General features: G+C 44.4%; 1 protein-coding gene across 15 annotated transcripts in view; it reads right to left on the bottom strand.

The window, feature by feature from the left end:
- Nucleotides 1-18,215, bottom strand: part of ptprsa (protein tyrosine phosphatase receptor type Sa) — a 310,811-nt gene that overhangs the window by 123,804 nt on the left and 168,792 nt on the right. The gene's annotated exons all lie outside the window — the stretch shown is intronic.

Raw genomic sequence — 18,215 nt, 5'->3', positions numbered from 1 at the left:
TTGTCAACAGTTGAGCCTCTCCTGCAGATGTGGAAGGCTCAGAGGGTGATGGTGTATATTACTGTGAGGTCAATTAGCAACCTGGCAGAGGATGAAGATAGTAGGCAGCCAGTAGAATGCCAGCCCCAACATGTCAGCAATTATAAGTTTATGCTTATTGGCAAAGCTCTCATAAATCTCTGCTTTAATGAACCACCCTCCATGGAATCAACCCATGCACCTATGCAGCCTATGTATTTATTCCGTTTGGTCCAAACCAAAATAGCAGGTGTGAAAGGTGCTGGGAAGCATGGTCTGGGCCAAAGGAACAAAAATGGTTCAGTTCAGTTGTAGCATACTTTTCGACCAATTACTTAAAATCAATTAAGGCAGGCTATCACTTTCTATTTGACAAGGATTGTTGTGCCGAAAATGGACTCTCTTTGGCACACAAACACCTGGAAAGGCAATGACAGCATTCAACAAACCCATCTGCGTGTGATATTCAGCCCAGAACTTGAATGATTTCAGCTTTTTGGGATATGATTGAACAAATACATGGTATTTGGTTTAGACTCTGGTCTGGATTTTAAGGTGTGACAACACCCATAGTCTCACTTTCCATAATGGCTTGTAATTATCTCCATGAGAAGTACACCACTAAGCATCGGACCCAGTCTTGCATCCATTGTAAATTCTATCAGGTAACCACCTCCTCCCTGTCCTGCTTTTGTCAGCACAGAGCACTAATGTGCCACTCTGCTGATAACCTCTGCTCAATGGCCTTAATTGGCAGGCTTTCAAATGGCTGCACATTAGCCTAAAAATACCCATTGCCTTGTTTCTGGAGCAGCATTGAGCCACCTTAAGGTCTACTGAAAGCTGTTTTCTCACTAACACAGTGCCCAGGTGGTCTACCCCGATTATTTTTGTCTGACATAATTTCGGGGGACTTATTGCATGGGTTGTGTTCCTTAAAATTCAAAGCTGAAAGCAATTAGTGGTAGGGGGGCTCGCAGAGGGCTGATATTGCAGGCAGTTCAGGCGGTCAGCCTTGGCCTGGCAAAAAGGCTGTTAAGCTGTGGTGATAATAGCGTTGTTATGATGAGCGCTCCAGGAGGGTGGTGGCTCTGGCCACTTTGTCTGACAGCTGGTTCTGTATTCATACAATCCAGCAGAGTGCTACTCCCCATGGCATTAGCTGACCTCCCGCCACTTTGGCTTTGAAAATGGAGGCAGCCTTCATTTTAGACAATTATCTTGGATAATAGTTGTCCTTGTTTCACATCATGCAAAGCACAGGTGCACAGGAATTCATTCGATTGGTTGATGTAATTAATCAATTCAACTATGTTGGATTGCCAAAACTGCTGGCAAATATGTGCAAATGCATAAAAACAGATTGTCCAGTACCTACAGAGAACTAATTCTAATAGAGATGGACTGTCTGGAACATGTAAATATGAACCTATTGGCAACATGCCTAATGCCAGGCAAGGGATAGAGGGCTTTAAAGCACAGGGTTTTGAGCTGTGCAGCAACAGAATACATTGTGTTCTCTGGAATGATGGTGCTCCATTTGATACTTTTGGGATAAATTGGGGACCTAGAGATAAGGAAGAGATCATTTAACATCTTGACATTATTAATGCTCTTGTCGTCCAATGCAATCAAATCCAAACCGCAATGCCCAAAAATCTCCTAAGAAGTCTTCACCAGACTGGAGAAACTGTTACTCCAAAAGCATAATAAATCAGAAGAATCAACCAATAAGTAAGTCTTTCAATACTTTAGTATTTTTGCTGCAGGGCACTGGGAGACTGAGCACGGTGACTTTAGACTCCTCCATAGCGTTATTGGGAATGCTTTTCTAGGACGAAAAAACAAGCTGTGCATATGCAAATAAATGCCAGTGTCAGTTTACAGTTGCACCATGAAGTAGCTAAACTTACTCATTAAAGTGAGTGGTTGGATCATTTTGTGCCTAAGGTGTATGTATATATATATATATATATATATATATATATATATATATATATATATCACTATAATAATACTGTGTTCTTATTTTAAACTGCTAATTAAAATAGGTGTCTAGGACTGCAACAAATACAATGAGTGTATTCTGTCCTTTTATTTGCACTTACTGAAATGATTTAATTTCATCAGTGCCATAATCAGGTTAACTGATTACCCCTTACCACAGCCAGGGACGGGGCTTTAAAAGGTACTGCGCATTAATATTACAAAGCAAGCTGTGAGGCTGGGGAGGGGGGTAGGAGGAGGCAAGCTGGGACAGAGGGAGAGAAAGAGAGAAAGAGAGAGAGAGAGAGAGAGAGAGAGAGAGAGAGAGAGAGAGAGAGGAATGGAGACAGAAACCCAGGGTAAAAGAAGATATGCATATAAATCAGTAGTGAGAAAGAGTGATAGAGGGAGGGGAGAGGGGGAATGACCATACTTTCAAACGGAATGGATAAGTTTGCATAAATTTGCAGCCTCAGCGGTTTGGATGAAAGGTGGTTCAATTTCACCTACTGTGCTCTCAGTAGAAAAGCTCCTCAATTAACACAATCGACAGAGCAGTAAGGGGCTAAAAACGTGTGGATGTGGATGTGTGTTTAAGTAGGAGAGAAAGAAAAAAAGAAATGTGTATAAGTCTATATCAGAGAGCCATTGGTCACGGTATGGTGTCTGGGGGTGCCAGAGGTCAGCTGTACTGTCATTTTATGTCAGCACGCTCCAGTGCCCGCGGGACAGAGACACAAGAGCAAGAAAACTCATCATCGCCCGATCGTAGAGAGAAAGCGCCCGGGCACACAGGGGCCGCTCACTGGCAGATAATGCCCCATTATTCAGTGCAAATTCCAGCTCTGCTGCTGCTTAGGCACTCTTAAAGCCTCCGATCAGCTCACAGCTCCGCGCCCACTGATAGCCTTCGTTGCTCCCTGCAGGATCAAGGGCACCGTTTCCAGCCAAATTTCCGATGGGGGGAAAGAAAGTTTTGTCCAACAGCTCAGGAATGCAGAATATAAGGCCTCTGTGGGAACACCATCATAAGCACTTAAGACTTGGAGAAGGGGCTCTATGCGGTTGCTCAAAGCTCAGGCTGTGTGAAATCCCAGGCAATGCGCTGCATCTTACAATCGAGGCCATGGAGTCACGTAGTTCTCAAATTCACCTTCGCAAATCCTTCAGTTTCCAGACAGAGATCCAAAAAAGAGAGGCGCAATTCCCTGTCTGACTTCTGACTTTCTCCCACTGCCAAAAAAGGCTACTTCTGAGCTCCTGGATCCAGGCATAATGCCTCTGGAATACAAATCAGCAGGGCTGTATATGCGGAGGTGCTGGAGACAGTACACAGATGCCCCTGTAGCTGCCAGCATACCCCTATTGGGCTTTGATAGAGCTACAACTGCTGGATGAGCCTGGGCCCTGTCAGGCGCTGCGTAATTAGGCCACGGCGTGTGCCGGTGTTTGCGCACGCCTTCCCTCGCTCATGACCGAGCCCAGCTGTTTCTGCCACACGGCTGTCAAGGAGACTTATCAGCACCTGAGGAGGCGGGGCCACCCAAGAGCTACTGAGCTACATGCAGCACCAAAGAGGAGGAGGATGACAAGGAGCAGGCAGAATGAAAGAATGGTGATCGAAACAGAAGGCTCGTTCTCGAGCTGAGCATAAACCAGGAGAGCGTGTTCAGAGGCTGTCACTCTCCCACACGCCCTGCCTCGCTGATGAGCTGCCCTGAGCCCAGCTGTGATGATTCCGGAGAACCCCTCTGCTGCTGTGGAGAGAGATGCGCAGGGGTGTTCTGACAGTCTCATGCTAAGTGGCTCCCACCAGAGATGCTTTAGCGGCAGCTGCTTTAAAATGTGTATGCTCAGGGCCAAGTCCCTGGGACCACAACTTTGGAAGGTCAACAGGCCTGAGTAGTAAACGTAGCTTGGGCAGCGAAATTCGAGCCTCTATAGAAGCTGAGAACATAAAAGTGGAAGATACACCAGACGGTGCTGTATGGTTGTAACAAACGAGTTGACTTTGGCTAAAACAGATATTTTGGCTCATTTGAGTTGCACTCTAGACAAATAATGGCAACTTAATGCATCTTGGCCATTACTTTAAAAAATATAATAATTACCCTAGCAAACTAGGTTTTCACACTGCCAATTTGCCCAGAGTGCATAGTCTATAGAAGCAGGATGATTGTACCAGACAGAACTGTCAGAGAGGAAGAAAAGAAGAGCTCCTTTAGTTTATTTTTATCCGCCGAAGTTCCTTCGCTGTACTTTGCCGGGTCCTGAGTGGCATGAGGGTAGACAGGCGAGCTACAGGGGAGACAGGAGACGAGACCAGGCCATTAAGTCTCTACAAAAGCTCAGGCTAGCAGTGCACAATGTCAATAAGGGCATTTCCATTCCAGCCCCCGTGTCCTGTCCTGCTTTATTTGGAGCATCACAGTGGCAAGGCACATATCGTGCAATACCGTCTCCACTTGTGAATGGAATGAATGGTACACCTTATGAGTTTTCTAGTGAGGGTCCGCTAAACAAGATCTCTCTCCAGCAGTGATGAATTAGATGTGAAAAGGGAACAGGAAATGTCACTACATGAAGTCTTACTCATTCCAAAATCTTTCTTTCTTGTCAGAACACAATAGAAGGCTTGCATTATCTCAAAGACAAGACAGAGGGTGTGTGGGCAGATACGACACACCTCATGAAAAGTAAGCTGTCGGCTCAGTTTTAAAAGATAAATGCCTTGCCTTCATACCACGGCCAAAAAAAACTACGGTACCAAAAATGGAGTGCTTACAATCAGGAAAGAGCTGCAAAGCAAATGAGCAAAAGAGCAAATGCCCTGCTTGCACTGTTAAGAACATAAGTGGATGGTAGAAAAATACAACAAAGAGCTGAAAACCCTATAACCAAACAGGGGGTGATCAGTTAACTATGTGCTTTTAGCCCAAAGCAATTAAGCCTCTAATAGCAGGGTTGCTTCTGCCCAGAGAGTAAAAGAGCAAATACATAACCTTTTTTTGGCTAAATGGAAAAACGTCTGAATGGCTCTAATTGCTTATTGCTGCTAATTGCCGAGGAGACATCAGGCAGGGGAGGAACTGGGGGCTGGACTCTCACCAGAAAGCACTGAATTTATGAACAGATAAAAAAATGGACATTGTCACACCTTACTTATAGGTGCGGGTAGTTGTGCCGAAAAAAGGTTGTGGGTTGAATGAAAAAATTATGGCAACTGCAGTAGCACATCCAGTGCAAGTGAATTTATTTGGTGAAGGTGCACAAATGCAGAAAAATACCAAAAGACAACAAAAAAAGAAAACAAAAAAAAATAAACAAAACAAAATCTATTTACAAAAATTTACATAAGGAATCAACATATTCCTTAAGTCGTACATTGGTTCACACGACAACCAACCATACCATATCTCAACCTTAACCATCTTCTATCCAACATGAAATGAGGCCTTAAATAGGCCACCACTGGTCTACCCAACCCAGCCAAAACCAACAGATTTTCCATTGCAGGGGGATACAATTATAAACAAAACAAACAATAAATCAAATTAACAGACAATGGAAAAATACATTCTCAAAATAATCATTATTCATGTCATAGGCCACAATCCAATATAATAAACATGAAAATAAGAAAAGGAAAGAATAAATAAAATATTTAAAATCCCTAAAGAACCCCCTCAAAATGGTATGGCCCAAAATGGGCCCAGTGAGCATGCCCCCAATTTTGCTCAGGCCCTATATAAGGGCAGCTAAAACAATTGTAGGGCCCTTTGCCAGACCAGGAAGAGAGTACAGGTGAGTGTATGAAATGCAAAAATTGTACCGGCAGCTATTAAAACAGAAATGTGTTCCCAGTAGCATACTTTTAACTGTAAAATATGTTAAATGTACCAAGCTAGCAGAATGTTAAACTTTTAAAAGGGGGAATTAGTATTAAATGGAAAAAATAGCTGTGTATGTGTATGCACTGAGAAAATTACAGCAGGGACAGAACAGGGCTGAAAACTAATTTGTTTGTTCTGTCACATCACCCTCCACCCCTCCTGGATTGCACAACGTGGGCAATCGGGAAAGGTAATCTGCCATGATGTTTTGTCGTCCGCTTCTATGACGAATTCGAAACAAAAAAGGCTGCAGCGCCAAGTACCACCTAGTGATGCGTGAGTTGTGGTCTTTCATTGACTGTATCCAAGTCAGAGCTTTGTGGTCAGTTTCTAAAATGAATTCTCTTCCCAGCAGATAATAACGAAGACTCTCCAAGGCCCATTTAATGGCAAGTGCTTCCTTTTCCACTGTGGAATATCTTGTCTCTCTCTGCAACAGCTTCCGACTGAGGTACAACACAGGTTGTTCTTGACCTTCAGTACCTTGCAGTAAGACAGCACCAATTCCAACTGCTGAAGCATCAACTTGCACCGTGAATGGCCTGGAAAAGTTTGGGCTGATCAGAACTGGTTTGGAGCACAGTGCTTCCTTAAGAGCTGTGAAGGATCGTTCACAATCTTCTGTCCATCGAACTGGATTCTTTTCACACTTGAGGGTCAGTCCAGTAAGTGGGGCAGCAATAGTGGCAAATTGGGGAATGAGTCGACGGTACCAGCCAACCAAGCCAAGGAAAGAGCGTACCTGTTTCTTGGTGTGGGGACGAGAACTTTTCCTAATGGCTTCCACCTTGTCCACTTGCGGTTGGATCAAGCCCCTCCCCACCTGATATCCAAGGTACTGGGTTTCCAACTGACCCCACTTACACTTGTTCACATTAAGTGTCAACCCAGCTTCAGCAATGTGTTCAAGGACAGCGTCAACATGCTTAAGATGTTCATCCCAACTCTTGCTGAAGATCACCACATCGTCAAGGTATGCGGAGCAGTAATCTTCACAGCCTCTTAAAACACGGTCCATTAATCTTTGAAATGTCGCTGGAGCACCATGTAGTCCGAAGGGCATAACAGTGAACTGGAAGAGCCCCAGTGGTGTTCGGAATGCTGTATATTCCCGAGATTCCTTAGCCAAAGGAACCTGCCAATAACCTTTGCATAGGTCAAGGGTTGTAATGAACTGAGCATGCCCAAGCCTTTCCAACAGGTCATCAATTCGTGGCATTGGGTATGCATCAAACCTTGAAACAGCGTTGATCTTCCTGAAATCAATGCACACCCGTAGAGACCCATCAGGCTTTGGAACAGTCACTATTGGGCTACACCATTCACTTTCAGAGGGCTCAATGACCCCTAGATCCAGCATCGTCTGAATCTCAGCCTTAAGAGGTTCAAGCAGCCTTTCAGGTACTCTATAAGGTCTTTGCCGGATTGGACTGTCATCTTTAAGATGAATGGAATGCTGTGCCATGTTAGTGCATCCAGGTCTTGTTTGGAAAATGGAGGGATGACGGTAAAATACCAGGGTTAAACCATTTTGTTGCTGAGCAGTCAAATGGCGCAGACATGGCTCACATGAAGATCTCCAAGAGGGAAGCTGATCCACCGCATCTTCACCGTCCTCCTCTACATGCTGGACCAACAGGGCAAGGTTTGGTTCTTTTCGATCCTTCCATTCTCTCATCAGATTCACATGATATGTTTGTGTTTTCTTTCCCTTCTCAGGATGAAGCACTTCATAGGTCACAGGTCCTTGCTTCTTCAGGACCTCAAATGGACCTTGCCATTTTGCCAGAAGCTTGTTGGAAGAGGTAGGAAGCAGCAACAGAATCTTCTGACCAGGTTTGAATTCACGCAGACGAGCTTTCTGGTCATACCATGTTTTCTGTTTTTGCTGAGCTTTCTCAAGGTGAAGACGGGCCTGCTCTCTATAGGACTCCAGGCGATCTCTCATCTGCAAGACAAAGTCAACAATGCCCCTCTCTTTACCATCTTCTGTCTGGTTCTCCCACTGGTGGCGCAAGAGGTCAAGAGGTCCCTGGACAGACCACCCATACAGGAGCTCGAATGGCGAGAACCCAGTTGAAGCTTGAGGTACTTCACGATAAGCAAAGAGCAGGAAGGGCAACCACTTGTCCCAGTCTTTTCCAGTGTCTGACACAAACTTTTTTAACATGGATTTCAGGGTCTGATTGAACCGTTCAACAAGGCCATCAGTTTGAGCGTGGTAGGGTGATGTGCGAATTCCGGTGATTCCCAGATGCTGGTGGAATTGGGACATAAGTCGAGAGGTAAAGTTTGTGCCTTGGTCAGTGAGGATTTCGTCAGGAAACCCCACCCTGGAGAAGAATTGCACTAGTGCAGAGATTACCTTGGGGGTGGTGATAGAGCGCAGAGGAAAAGCCTCAGGAAATCTGGTGGAGTAATCACACACAACTAAGATGTACCTAAAGCCAGAACTACTCTTTTCAAGAGGACCTACGATATCCATGGCTACACGTCTGAAAGGTGTGGCAATAATGGGCATAGGCTGCAGAGGTGCTCTGTCAGTATGTCGAATGTGGCTGGTTTTTTGACATTCAGGGCATGAACTACAGTATTTCTGGACGTCAGAATACATAGAAGGCCAGTAGAAGCGACGGCTAATCCTAAGGTAAGTTTTGTTCTGTCCCAGGTGACCTGCCCATGGAATAGTGTGTGCAAGGTGTAGAACCAAAGGTCTGCAATTTGTGGGAACAACCATACGTTTGTCAGGGGAATCTGCCAAGTAAAGGATGTTATTCTCTAGAATGTATCTGTCTTTACAGGTAAATGACCCAGTGCTATCATCCTGTCCTACTTGGGCATACAAGGGAGCAAGGGAAGGGTCCTCTCTCTGAAGAGTGTCTATGTTTGTGGGGACCTGCCACTGACCAGTATTAAGGTGTGTGGTGTTTGGTAGATGTGTGGGGGATCCTAAAGCTTTCTCAAGACGACGTTTCTGACGTGACTTTTTTGGGCCCTCCTTCCCACCCTCAAACAGGCTATCAGACACAGAAGGAAGTGGCTCAATACCAACTCTGGTTTGGGAATGTGTTAACACTGGGCAGGAGACATTAACAGGGGACTGGGCTTCTTCTAACAATTCAGCCAAGACAGGCAAGTCCCTGCCAATCACCATGTCTTTGGGCAAGTCATTAACCACTCCCACCCGCAAAAGAAACACATTCTCAGAAACCTCAAGAGTTACATCAGCTGTAGGATAACATTTTACATCACCATGTACACATTGTATTTTGGTCAACACAGAATGGTCAATCAGACTAGGTGGCAAAAAAATCCCCCTTTACCAAGGTCACAGCACTCCCAGTATCCAACATAGCTTGTAAAGGTTGACCATTAACCACTACAGAAATGTCAGTAGAATTTCCCAAACTGCTGGAAACAAAATCTCTAGGCTCAGTTATTACTGCTTCCCCTCTGTCTGATAAGAAAATGTCCCCCTCTCTTGGCACATAACAGTAGCTTGACAGTTTAGGTCTTTTAAGAGGACATACAGATGCCTTATGTCCTTGCTGCCGACAATAAAAACAAATCAAGGTACCTTTTGTTTTCTGTCCATCTCGCATGTCTTTAGGTGGTCCATGCTCTGGAGAAGGGCTGACAGTACCTTCAGTAGGTCTTGGGTCCCTCTGTGGTCTTGATGAAGAACAAGGCAGTCCTCGTCGTGCATTCAAGTACTGTTGAGCCAACTGTGCAGCAATCAGTCCATTTGCTGGCTCATGCTCCTGGACCCAGGTGCGGACATCTGTTGGTAGAACGCGCAACAACTGTTCCAGTATGATGAACTCCCCGATCTCTTCTTTGGTATGCAGTTCTGGTTTAATCCAGCGACGATAAAGTCCTTTGAGACGGTGGTATGTCTCCTTGGGTGTCTCTCCTGCTGGGGTGAACCTCCCCCTGAAGCGCTGACGATAAGTCTCGCAGGATATGTCAAACTTTGAAAGCAGTGCCTCCCTCAGGTCTGGATACGAGTTTGACAAGTCCTCATCCATGGACGTATATGCCTCAAGAGCCTTGCCCGTCAACAACGGAACAAGCCGGCAAGCCCATTCTTGAACTGGCCATTCCCAAGTCCTTGCCAGACGTTCAAAACGGAGAAGATAATTCTCAATGTCCTCCCCAGCCTGGAAAGTAGGCATTTTTGGCTCAGTCCGGTAAATGTCTCTGGGTCTCTGGCTGAGAACTGCTGCAGGGTGAAAACCCTGTGCCAGTTGTGGAACTGGCTCTGGAAACTGCGGGAGATCCAAGGGACGAGGCCGTCTGGGTGCTGGTGTGGGAAGAGGCACTCTGGGACTCTGGTCATCTGCAGACAACAAAGTCACTGAAGACCTTGAAGTCCCAGCTGCAGCAGGAGCACCTGGATTAATGCTCATCTCATCTGGTTGTAGGTGTGGTTTTGAAAGGCTTGTTCTCAACTCACGGAACTCGTGAAGTAGCCTCTCCTCTCGGTTCTGCTGGGTGGAGAGAAACTGGCCCAGAAGCGCTGTAAGTTCAGACACTCCAGATGACTTGTGCGGCTCAGCAGGTGGACGATCCCGTGCCTTTGGACGTGCACCCTGGGCTGTGTATTCCCCCTCTGAGTCCATTGTGTCCCACGGTTCATCTGTGTCTGATCCTGTAAAAGTAGCTTTGGTCTTTACAGGAACCACCTTCTGTGAACGAAGACCAGTTCTCTTCGGCACCTTCACTGTCCTGTGTGTTGCCATCCCACCTCTGCCACCATCTGTCACACCTTACTTATAGGTGCGGGTAGTTGTGCCGAAAAAAGGTTGTGGGTTGAATGAAAAAATTATGGCAACTGCAGTAGCACATCCAGTGCAAGTGAATTTATTTGGTGAAGGTGCACAAATGCAGAAAAATACCAAAAGACAACAAAAAAAGAAAACAAAAAAAATAAACAAAACAAAATCTATTTACAAAAATTTACATAAGGAATCAACATATTCCTTAAGTCGTACATTGGTTCACACGACAACCAACCATACCATATCTCAACCTTAACCATCTTCTATCCAACATGAAATGAGGCCTTAAATAGGCCACCACTGGTCTACCCAACCCAGCCAAAACCAACAGATTTTCCATTGCAGGGGGATACAATTATAAACAAAACAAACAATAAATCAAATTAACAGACAATGGAAAAATACATTCTCAAAATAATCATTATTCATGTCATAGGCCACAATCCAATATAATAAACATGAAAATAAGAAAAGGAAAGAATAATTAAAATATTTAAAATCCCTAAAGAACCCCCTCAAAATGGTATGGCCCAAAATGGGCCCAGTGAGCATGCCCCCAATTTTGCTCAGGCCCTATATAAGGGCAGCTAAAACAATTGTAGGGCCCTTTGCCAGACCAGGAAGAGAGTACAGGTGAGTGTATGAAATGCAAAAATTGTACCGGCAGCTATTAAAACAGAAATGTGTTCCCAGTAGCATACTTTTAACTGTAAAATATGTTAAATGTACCAAGCTAGCAGAATGTTAAACTTTTAAAAGGGGGAATTAGTATTAAATGGAAAAAATAGCTGTGTATGTGTATGCACTGAGAAAATTACAGCAGGGACAGAACAGGGCTGAAAACTAATTTGTTTGTTCTGTCACAGACATAAATACAGAGATGTGAGATGAATGACAAGCAACTCCAGACCCCGATGCCTCAATTTGTTTGGGCTAGGTTTGTGCACGTGAAAAGGAAAAATCTTTGTTCCTTGGCATCCCAGTGCCTTAAGCAAACACAGAAGCTTTGCTTGCAGTGAATGGCCGACAGTTAGCCGGTACAAGATCTCAGCAAGAAGACTGTAATGAAAAAGATGAGACGAGGGTGAGGGAGAACTTCAGGGAACAGATGTTCATTTTTCATGGTCCAGTGCCAAGGCTGTCTGAGAAAGAGAGAGACAGAACAGCAGCAGTAGGCTAAGGCAGCACAAGTTTGCGTGCAACATGCCCTTTAAGGGCTATGAGCTGAGTGTTCTTTAAATATTAACAGCTGCCCCTGGATCCAGTCAGGCCAAGGCAGCGCTCCAGAACAGGGGATCGGGCAATCAAGGAAAATCTGGCTGGAACGCATAGGCAAGCTCTTCCCCTCCAATTCATTAAATGTTCATTCATGAGGAAGGAAAATCTGTGCCGCCTTGCTCAGTGCCTGTTCATTCATATCCTCATATGCCTCAAAGGACCATCAGTCAATCCCATTTCTGTGCCAGGTTCTTTATTGATCTCCTGCTTAAGTTATCAGGGACTGCACGCTTGACCTCTATCACCAACCTCAAAGTGATTCCTGCAAATGAAACCTAAATTCTGAGGTAATATATTGCTGCAAATAAAAGCACAGCTGTGAAGAATGAAGTGAAGGAAGAGGTGTAAATATGTATCTGTGGTGTCGAGGACAGGCAATCATGCTTACAGAATGCTTACAGAAACTGATCGCTCAAATTTGTATGGAAGAAGGAGAACAAGTTGTTCGTTTATCTTTACTTCCCGCCAGGCAATAAAACAATCAGATAGACCCCGTCTGTCTTAAAGCCACTCGCTTGCACTCTCTTTCTTTTGCTTCTTGGCTGCATAGAAGAAGGGGGCACAAGGTCGCCCTACTTGAGCAGGCATTACATGAATCGATGGTGAGAGTGGGGAGACCGTATGCCCCCAGAGATGAGAGTTTCAGTCATTTATCCTACTTCGCCGCTCCCGATGCCCAATCCCGCTTGATTACTGCTCTCCAGGTTCCCAGGATCAAAGGATTGGAGAGCCATAAACTCGTCTAAGCGAATTTCCTGCGTGCCGCTCTTTCTGAGAACCCACTAGGATGGAGTGTGTGTTGTTTGAGAATACAGTTCATGCCAACCCTCTCTCTCACTCTCTTTCCCTGGTCTCCCATATCACTCACCCCTGGGGGAACAGAGTGAAGAGTAAGACAAGAGGGTGAGAGCTGCCGATCCATTTCGAACTCAAGTGAAAGAAAAAAATGCAGAGCACAAAGTGCCAAGTGGCATATCACTCACTCCAGTTTCCGGATCCTTAAGGTCTTCCCTGAAGCGGATTTATCGACGACAGATGTCACGGCAAGAAACACAACAAGAAAATAGCCATGAGAAGAAAAAGGTGCGGAAAGACTGACAGACCCGGCACAGGACCAAATGAGGCAGAATGCACTTCTCAAGCATTGCCACTCACCTGGCAGGAGCAGTTTGATGTTGCTGCATATGAACCCGCTTCTCTACCGATGCCAATTATCCCTCTGCACCAAGTGGGAAGCGCAAGGGATGTCATCATTAGCAGAAGCAGTAAACAGTACTCTATGAAAATGCAGAGTGCTCCTCGTGGCACAGCTCCCCTTGCCCACAAAAACAAGCCAGTCGACAGGCCCCCAGAAAAAGCTGGCGCAATATAAATAGATATCAAATGCTAAAAGACTTCTATTTTGAATTGGGACTCTTGCGATAATGGATTGCCCAAATATGCTCAGCGACAGAGTCCATACATTTCTGCTAGATCTTAACTGTGCTAAACAAATGCATTATGCAGCAGGGAGCAGCTGAGCCCATGGGTCTGGGAATTGGCTTGTTTATGAGACTGGGATGCAGATAATACACTGGGCAAATACAGCTGCGTACGTGTTAATACCAGCTCAGATCAGGCTTAATCAAATCCACTCTAAAGCAAGCCTCCTCCTCCTCCTCCTCCTCCTCAGAAGGTTGTAACATTCCCTGAATCTTTCTCCTGCACTTTCATTGCCTCTCTTACCTTCTGTCCGCTTGGTTATGATACAGCTCCGGGGGGAGGGAGGGACGGGCGAGAGCAGCAGGTGGAGAGTTGAAGGGAATGGTGATGGGTGGCTTCCATTCCATCTTTCTTACTTTCCTTCCTGCCTTTCCCTCAGGGGATGTAAACCACTATTGGCTCATTGCTAAATCAATCAAGAGGGCCTCCACCAAGCTGTTTATTGCTAACAGCCAGTAAGGGTCATGATTAATACAGCTGTCTGGGTGTGGTGACTAGCCCAGGCGGTGCTGAATTAGCCCATCATCATAAAAAAGCAAGAAGCCAGGAGGCAGGAAGGGAGGGGGGAGCTTTAAATGCTGCAGCTGTATTCATTCCGTATTCACAATAACACTAAAACCAACTTGCGGTATCTTCTATAAACTTGAGTTTCATTTAATCAAAAGATTTCCTGATTTTTTTATTCTCTTTTTGCTCATTAAAAAACAAAACAGTAATGCTATTAATCTAGCTCCCTCATTATGACAGGCATGGTATTCATACTCCATTGGGGCTCAATGAAGTATATCTGAGAGATAGAACATAACACTGTCCCTAGTCATTGGGGCATTGCTAATTACAGACCTTTATTGACAAAACTTGGATCAGCCATGGACAAAAAGATAAATTGGAGGACTGGATCAATGGTGGAAGAAGAGACTGACAGCTTGCAGCCACAGAAAAAGTATTTGGCTTTCAACTAAATTTGCGGCAAAAGGTCCGCAGCAGTGGATGAGGCAAGGGTAGGGCTCTGTAGCAGTTAGTTGACGAACCTGACAGTTTTGATAAACACAACCCGGCAAACTGCAATCGATGCAGAGGCTGATGTGTTGTGTTTGAAGTGTTTAACGAAATAGAGAACTACAAATTAATTTCATTGGTCAACAAGGCAATGCTAGATTCCATGCTACTTCATTAAGGTATGTCATAATGGCTTCTGTCACAGCTCAAGTTAAATGCTTAAAAAAAAAAAAAAAAGTTAATCTACAAAATCGAACTTACATAACCCAGTTGTTATAATGTGAGACTGTGATAAGAGTCCATCAAAATAAAATCTGGTTAAATAAGGGGAATCAATGGATGAGCAATTAAATGCAAATATAAACTGTAAATACATCTCTTAATGATACCAAGCAACACCTTGTACAGTATTGATTAAAGATGTTCAGTATGAACAATAGAAGTGTAAAAGAAAGGGGGATCTCTGCAGAGGTTTGGCGGATTTGTGGAGGGATGACTCATGAACTGGACCAGCATGGCGCAAAAGAACAGTGGCACATCATGCCCATTTCTGTCTCTTTCTGGTCAGACAAAACGCGCTTCAAACCAGACTCAGGAGAGGACAGTGACATTACGATTTGTGCACTTGTGCCTGAGAGAGGGATAAATAAGGGAAAAATATATTTTTTTAGAAATAGCATTGCCAGAAGGTCAGTAAAAGGTGGCTAATCAAGGGGGATTTGTGGGGTTTTCGATCGGGAGGGTCAGTGGCGTCAAATTAAAACTGCACACGGAACTGAGCAACAATCACAATCCTGTCCTGCCAGGATAACAGCCAATTAAAGGCGTGTGTGATCAAACCCAGCCTGTCTGTCTTCTCTGCCACTAACAGTGCTAACGAGGTCCCTGTGACTCGAGTTTAGAGGAGGCAGGGTCACATGGCACAAACACACACTCACACGCTGACACACACACACTATCAGCACCTCAGGAAAAAGAAGAAAAAAAAGTGAGATATAGAGAAAAATGAGAAAGACAAAAGTTAGGCACATGCTAGGTCAAAAACAAGCCCCTGTACATGGTTCTAGCAGGCTGCCATGTTGTCGTGGTAACAGACAGTACTAATGGGTTGCATTTATTTTGCTAAAAGTTTAGCCTACCAAAAGTTATGAGGCAGGAACTAGAATTGTGTCCCGTGACTTATGCCATGTCCTATGAAAGCTAAAGAACATTGCCTTGACCTGTGGGATATAAATGTGTGATGTCTGCCTCTTTGCAAAGACGATTTTAGCAAGACACCACTGGCCACAATCCTTACCACCCACTGAACAGCAACACCAGTTCTTTTTCTTCTTCTATTGTTTATTGACCATGACGCAGAGTATGACTGAGTCAATCTAGACTGAAACACCTCTTTTGTTCATACCAAATTTTGATCCTTTGGTTTGGACCGTGTTTTACGGCACCTTTTACATCAGCTATTTTGATACAGACCAAACTAAAAGTTCTGAAGGTCCAGACCATACAAGGCAGTTGTGAAAACCCCCTAAGAGTATGTTCCACCACTAGAGCTCCATCACTTTTACCAACACATCTCAGCTCCTCTGCTCAACAAACCAATGCTGTTAAGCTTTATATCCATCTAGCCCACACTCTGCACTGGGCAAGGTGACCTTGGGCTTGTGCTTAGGGCTGCTCCAGAGCGTCCTGTTCTTTTGACATAGCTATTCTATGAAGATTCTACAATAGAATCAACAAAGGGTGCAGCTTAAATGGTTGAATCAAAAGATGCATTGGGGGTACTTCAGAAATGTAGTGCCCATGGTGGAATGTGATGGAACATTCTGTCCTAAACATAAGATAACTTTTATGAAACTCTATAATAGCGATATACACAGCGCTCCTGCTTTTCTTATGAGGAGAATAGTCAGTGTGGTCAGTAAGAAAATGAACATCTAGGGATGCACCAAAATAAATATGTTGGTCAAAACTGGTCAAAACTAAACAAAATGAATCACCTGGCTGAAGGCGGAATACAGAGCAATTATTTTTTAGCTGATTTTCATTGAACTTATAAATAAATTATTATAAAATTACAATTTTCAAAGAAAAAGCAATTACAAAAAATACTAAAATGTAAATATCTTTACTAAACAAGCAAACACTTTAATTCTGCAAAACTCATACCAAAAAAGCACAATATATTTACCAAAGCAGTGCTATTTTAATTATGATTTTCTCAGCAGTGCAATTTATTCATAAATGTACCTCAGCAGTGCTATTCTACTCATACAGCCCTCCACAGCTTGCAATTTTCAGATGGAAACCAGTTAAAATAAACTGATGTCAAGCATGATAACGTGTGCTAATTTCTTTATTTTGTTTCAGTTTTGCAAGTAAAGTTTTTAAAAAAGGAACTTAAAAAAACAACATACAGAGAGAGTGACATAGAAAGAAAGAGAGAGATAAAAAAAAGAGTGGCAGAGCAACAGTAAGGCCCCAAGCCCAAAGGCCGCCACTGGACTGAGCTTGTGGGAGGCCAAGCAGTAGGATTTCTGATCCAGAGAGGAACTGTGATCCTCTGCCACTGTCCAGTTGAGCCACACACAGTGTTTCCAGCAGTGGGGCAAAGCGAGGCCAGTCCTAGCTACCTCAGGGTGTCTGTGTGTGTGTGTGTGTGTGTGTGTGTGAGAAAGAGAGAGAGAGAGAGAGAGAGAGAGAAAGAGAGAGTGTGTTTGTTTGTTGTACATTTTCAGGACTTTGTGAAGTGCTGTGTATGTTTCAAAGCCTATCACTGGGGTTAGGTTTAGGGTCAGGCTTAGAAAAATGTGTGTGTGTGTGTGTGTGTGTGCGAGCGTGTGTGTGTGTATACACACGTCTAACACCTAGCAGGAAGCAGGCAGATGGTGAGACCTGGGCTGCTGTTTATGTTAGACCATATCAGGTGCTCCCTCCAGGTTGGCAAGTGACAGGGCCATCAGGAAAGGGCACAATGCCAGGGTCGAGAGAGAGAGAGAGAGAGAGAGAGAGAGAGAGAGAGAGAGAGAGAGAGAGAGAAAGGGAGAAGAAGAGAGAGAGGGAGAGGTGTGGAGGTGTGCAGTGACACAGCAGTGAGGTGAAAGAGGAAGAGTGCAGGTGTCTCTTCCCTTCCTTTGCTCCTGCGCTCCTCTGAGAACTCACGGAGACATGGAGGAAAAGCAGATGGCAGATCTTCAGCATTTGCCTCACGGCTGCTGCGGCCGGCCAGGGGTTCACTACTAAAAACAAACCCCGGCAGCTTTCCTGGACAAAGCCAGCCCTAGCTCTGCAGCAGCCGGGTGAGGTGACTGCACACCTAATGAAGCCACCGACCCACAAATGCCACAGCGGCGGCAGAACTGAATGTGACAGGTGGAAGATAAGGAGACCGAGGAGGATGCCGATGCATGAGTGTGTATGTTTGTTTGAATAAACCTATTTTTACTGCTCATATTTTATACATTGCTTGAAATGATTCAGCACAGCCAATTCTGTACAATTTCACAGTCTACAATCATTAACAGAACAGTATATTAAATCATTATAAAGTGATAAGATAGTTGTAGAACATCAAGCATGAGTTAAGTGCTAATAAAATAAATATTCAGCATGAAATTCTTACTTAGGTTGTTTTATTACATGTTCATATGGGACAGGAACTGTTCCTGTCCCATATGAACACGTAATAAAACAACCTAAGTAAGGCCACACATTACCACACACCATAATTAACCTTTACAAAGGCCATAAATTAGAGCCCCGTGAGACTCTGCAAGCTGAC

This window comes from Astyanax mexicanus, chromosome 16 (genome assembly GCF_023375975.1).
Source record: "Astyanax mexicanus isolate ESR-SI-001 chromosome 16, AstMex3_surface, whole genome shotgun sequence".
NCBI lineage: Eukaryota > Metazoa > Chordata > Actinopteri > Characiformes > Acestrorhamphidae > Astyanax > Astyanax mexicanus.
The sequence above is the reverse complement of the archived record's forward strand: the minus strand, read 5'-3'. Positions and strand labels throughout refer to the sequence as shown.